The 5,329-nt window shown below is 37.3% G+C and overlaps 1 protein-coding gene across 14 annotated transcripts in view; it reads right to left on the bottom strand.

Moving 5' to 3' along the window:
* Window positions 1–5,329, bottom strand: part of LOC106881761 (uncharacterized) — a 129,387-nt gene that overhangs the window by 119,187 nt on the left and 4,871 nt on the right. The window lies entirely within an intron of this gene.

Below are 5,329 nucleotides of genomic sequence, written 5' to 3'. Positions count from 1 at the left end.
ACCTGTATGTATAGGTGCATATCTGGGTACAGGACATTGCAAACAAAACGTAGATGAGAAAACACACAAGCCATATATATATATATATATATATATATGCAAGTGCGACTGTATGGTAAGAAATTTGCTTTCCAACCACATGGTTCTGGGTTCAATTCCAAAGTGTGGTGCCTTGGACAAGTGTCTTCTACTATAGTGCTGCACTACCCAAAGTCTTGAGAGTGGATTTGGTAAGACTGAAAGAAGCCTGTCATGTGTGTACGTATGTATGCACATACATACATGCATATGTATATATGTATGGATGTGTTACTGTCTTCTTGCCTTGATATCACAAGATAGTCATAAAAGAGTGTCATCATCATACAGGAGGTGTCCTTTGTTCCCAATCATCCAAAAAATATGTCTGGATATGGGGAAATATCTTACTTGGAAGCAGGTGAGGGCTGATCATAGGAAGGGCATCTAGCCATAGAAAATCCATCTCAACAAAATTCCATCCAATCCATGCAAACAGAAAAGTAGATATCAAATGACTTAATATACACACACATACATACATACATACATATATTGTAGCTCCATAAGGACAAATGTATTACAGAATGTTTCTGATTTGCAAATGGTGGTTCTCACTTCCTAATGCAACCTGCTTCCTATAGCTCATAGTGTTCCATAGAGACAGTACAGGTATAGGTATCTTCTGACCACACCATTTTTCCATCTATGACTTTGCCCTCGATCTCAAGCTGCATTTTATTAGGCAGCCCTCAATTCCCAAAAGCATAATGCCGGCTCAGATGGGTTTCTCTTCTTTGATAAAACCATTGCTTGACATTTTAATGATTCAAATAGTGATTTCGCATTTTGGCACAAGGCCAGCAATTTCAGTGAGTGGAGAATTCGATTACATCAACCCCAGTGCTCAACTGGTACTTATTTTATCAACTCTAAAAAGCATGAAAGGCAAAGTCGACCTCAGCAAAATTTGAACTCAGAACGTAAAGATGGGTCAGATTTATTGATTCAAATATTACCTTGGAACTGTGTGCCCTGGCTTTCATCTTCACTGTATAATCTAGCAGCTGCCACACTGTGTTCATTTGTTTATTTTTACCTGCACAAACAGTATGCAGCTACAGCTCATTTTCACAAAGGTTGAACAGACTGTTTATGAAAACTAAGACCAGAAGTGGCCAAAGCATTGAACTTTGTGGGACTGATATACAAAAGTTTCCCATACATTATTTTTAAATTAAGCTTAGCAGAGGGTTAATTGTGTAAACTATTAAAAGTTCTTTTGATGTCCCTAGCTCTTCACCTACCTTTACGAACATGCTCCACACATGAGAAAGAATAGTGAGAAAATATGCTGGGTCATGCTTTGATTGAAAACTGAATTGTCTTCCAGAGGTAAGTTGGTTTTGTTTTTTTAAAGCAAATAAGTTTTGAAATTGTTTATGGACCAATCCATCATTTTGCTGATAATGTTGAGTAATGATTTAAGGACCACAGTAAAGATTTTCTATTCATTTGAAAATATAGCATAAGTGAAGCAAAGGTGAAATAAGCAATACAAGAAGCTGACTATTTCCATAGAACATATTGTCAGGTTATTTGGTTTTTGAATTTGGACTGCAAAATTCTAGATATGAAATCAAGTATTGAAACTCATTCTGTTGTATCTTGGGAAGGTCATTTTGTTGATAAGAAACACATGCACTGGTTATATTTCACTTATCATTATTATTGGTTACTGAAGGGTGGTGAGTTGGTATCACTAGCACATCAGACAAAATGCTTAACAATATTTCTTCTAGCTCCTTATATTCTGAGGTTAACTTTCTCTTTCACCCTTTGTGGGTCAATAAAATAAGTACCAGTTGGGCACAGGGGTTGATGTAATCAATTAGGCCCCTCCTCTGAAATTCCAAGCCATCAACCTATAGTAGAAAGAAGTATTAGTCACCTAGTTAATTATTCTGCTTAGAATTTGATCAAAGCCACTGGCTTTAACAGTCACCACATTATCTGCATGATGTCCTTTGTATTGAAAATTCATGCTTGATCAATAGTGGTTGGACATCAGTAGAAGAATCACTGGGTTTTACCATTTGCCATTTTGTATGCAGGGTTATATTATGTTTAACCCTTTAGCATTCAGGTTATTTTGTCAAATGTAATACATATTCATCCACATTGATTTGAATTAATCATGCATTATCTTTGTAATTTTGAGGTTTCAATGATGTGATTGCTTATGCTTTGAATGACTTTGTTAGGTATAGGTGAAAGGCCAAATTTGACCACTTTGAACATAAAACAGGTAGAAAAGTTTGGGCCAGACATAGCCAGTTTAACCCATTAGTTCCCAAATTTTTTTATTTAAGTTATTACCATAAATCTTTTTTTATACAACTTTATCTGATAGTAAATAAATAAAAAAAATTATTACATTTGAAAGACACTCCAGTCTTGATGACTAATTAAATATATCTCAGAAAAATACAGGTGTTACAGAAATATGATGGATTATCCTTCTGGTCCTAAAAAAAAGGACAATGGGCACTAATGGGTTAAATGCTAAAGGATTAATGACAAGCACATGGGAGAAGTTTTCCACATCTAGCTGTTGATGCTCATCCTATCAAATCTTGTATTAGTCTGTCACCATAATATCATTTCACTTTACTCTTTACATGATTGTAGCTCTGCTTTATTTTTTTACTTAATTTTGATTTGTTCTCTGCAGTATTAGTTTTCTTCTATCAATAGATAGAAAAGGCAGAATTCTCTCCTGGAAGTCCTTTTTCTACATTAAACCAAGTTTTGTCAACTGGCTTTTTACTTTACGATTTTGCTTAAGATGAAGGTGTACAAAAAGACTGTCACCTGTTTACACATTTTCTAAATATCTTTAAAGATAATCTTTTTTCAAAGACAGCTGACCAGTCAACTAATGTTGCATAAAATAAATTTGCTCTTTTGAAACACAAAAATTTTCTTTTGTAATAGTTCCTCCTGGTACAGCAGACCATTTAGTTTCAGTAGTAGTGGATTATGGTTTGAGCGACAGTTGTGGAATCTCCAGGTAAGTCTATCAGGACAACAGCAAAAGTGCTGTCCCCACTTGCTGGGGAAAACATTATTGATGTGCCAACTGGACACCCCATTGCCAATATTTATCTCTTTGCAGCTCTGACTGATCCTTCTCTCCCTCTCTAAATGTGAGTAGTCATGCAGCTCCCCTACAAGAACATGCTCTGTCTCACACCTCCATCCCATCCCATCTCTCAAACTTCAATCCCTTGTCCTCTAGCATAGAGTCTTCACCCTCAGGATTCATAATTTTGTGAACTGCATGGTGATCTCAAAAGTGCTGGTGGGACACATAAGTACAGTATATGCTATAAAGTGGTTGGCATGAGGGAGGGCATCCAGCAATGAAGACCAAGTCAAAGTAGACACTGGTGATCGAAGCAGTCCTTGGTCCCAGTGAATCCTTTGAAACTGTCCAACTTATGCCAGTATGGAACATAAATGTTAAATGATGATGATGATGATGATGATGATGATGATGATGATGATGATGTAAACCAAAGTAATCATTAAGTTGTGTGATGGCTGAACAAGCTGGTAAAATGGAGAACATTAAAATTTCCAAGTATAATAGACTTTATTTCAAACTCACACATTTTTTGTGTAAATGCTGAAGTCAAAACAGTCCAGTAGATCCACATCAGCACTAAGAGGTCCACAGATGGTTCCATGTTTCTGAGACCAGGCAGCAAGAATTCCAGATCCTTTGGGTCTTTTCTTGCGTTGCACCAGATATCCTAACCTCATCTTTTTAGTAGCACACAGTGTATCTGAGAGTCACCAGGGATTATTGAGTCCAACAAAATTTCAATAACAATGACTTGAGAAAATATAAGTGTAAAACACACAAAGGTTAAATGTGAGACTGTATTTGATTATTTTCGTGGTTCTAGGTCAATGTCATTCAGTCAGAGAGTAAATACAAGTATTTTAGTTGCTTTTTCAGTTTTGGAATTTATTGAGATTGTTGTTTCATGGGAAGATTGTTGTTGATAGACTGTTGAAATAGTTTAAGTTTTCCAGATACATCTAACTCCATCCCACCTTCCTCTCCTTCTTTGTCCTACTGAGGTTCCTCTATCATACTCTAATCTCTCAGTTCCACTCTCTCTCTCTCTCAGTGGAGAGGTCCTTATCTTGCAAGCTCATGAATGCTGGTGTCACATAAAAAGCATCCATGCTGGTTCCAGGTAAAAAGCATGTGTTGGTGCCAGATATAAAGCACCCGTGCTGGTGTCACATATGAAGCACCCGTGCTGGTGTCACATATGAAGCACCCATGTTGGTGCCACATATAAAGCACATGTACTGGTGCCATATATAAAGCATCCATGCTGGTGTCACATATAAAGCACCCACACTGGTGCCACGTATAAAGCGCCTGTGCTGGTGTCATGTATAAAGCACCCATGCTGGTGCCATGCATAAAGTACTCAATACACTCTATAAATTAGTTAGCATTAGGAAGGGCATCCTGCCATAGAAACCATATCCAAACAGACAACAGGAGCCTGGTACAGCTCTTCGGCTTGCCAGCTCCTGTCAAACCCTCCAACCCATGCCAGCATGGAAAACAGATATTAAATGATGATGATGATGATGATTTCTAAAAATTAGTTAACTTTGTTGTTTAAGCTTTTGCCAAAGTATTTTCTGGTACCTAATCATTTTATTTGAAGTTCTTCAATGGTCAATACAAGCTGATGTTGATGTGTTTAATATTTCTTTGTTTTACTTTTTAAATACACCCCCACAAACACACACACATGAATGAATGGGTGTAGGGATGACTGACAGTGTGATTAAAAATTTTACTTCCCAACTGCATTGTTATGGGTTCAGTCACACTATGGCACTTTCAGCAAGTGTATTCTACAAGTGACCCAGTCTAGCCAAAACCTTGTGAGTAGATTTCATAGATGAAAACTGAAAAAGCCCACCATGTTTTCTGTAGCTGAATGCCCTTCCTGATGCCAACCCCCAACCTGTGTGTTTTTATACACACACATAAACACACACACACACACACATATATATATATATATAGATATAGATAATACCAGGCATGCCTGTGTGGTAAGAAGTTTGCTTCCCAATCACATGGTTCTGGGTTCATCACCACTGCATGGCATCTTGGGCAAGTTTTTTCTACTATAGCCACAGGTTGACCAAAGCCTTGTAAGTGGATCTGGTAGATGGAAACTGAGGGAAGCCCATCGTGTGTATATAT

Source organism: Octopus bimaculoides, chromosome 11 (assembly GCF_001194135.2).
Source record: "Octopus bimaculoides isolate UCB-OBI-ISO-001 chromosome 11, ASM119413v2, whole genome shotgun sequence".
Taxonomy (NCBI): domain Eukaryota; kingdom Metazoa; phylum Mollusca; class Cephalopoda; order Octopoda; family Octopodidae; genus Octopus; species Octopus bimaculoides.
Note: the sequence above shows the minus strand (reverse complement) of the source record. Positions and strands in the feature narration are given on the sequence as shown.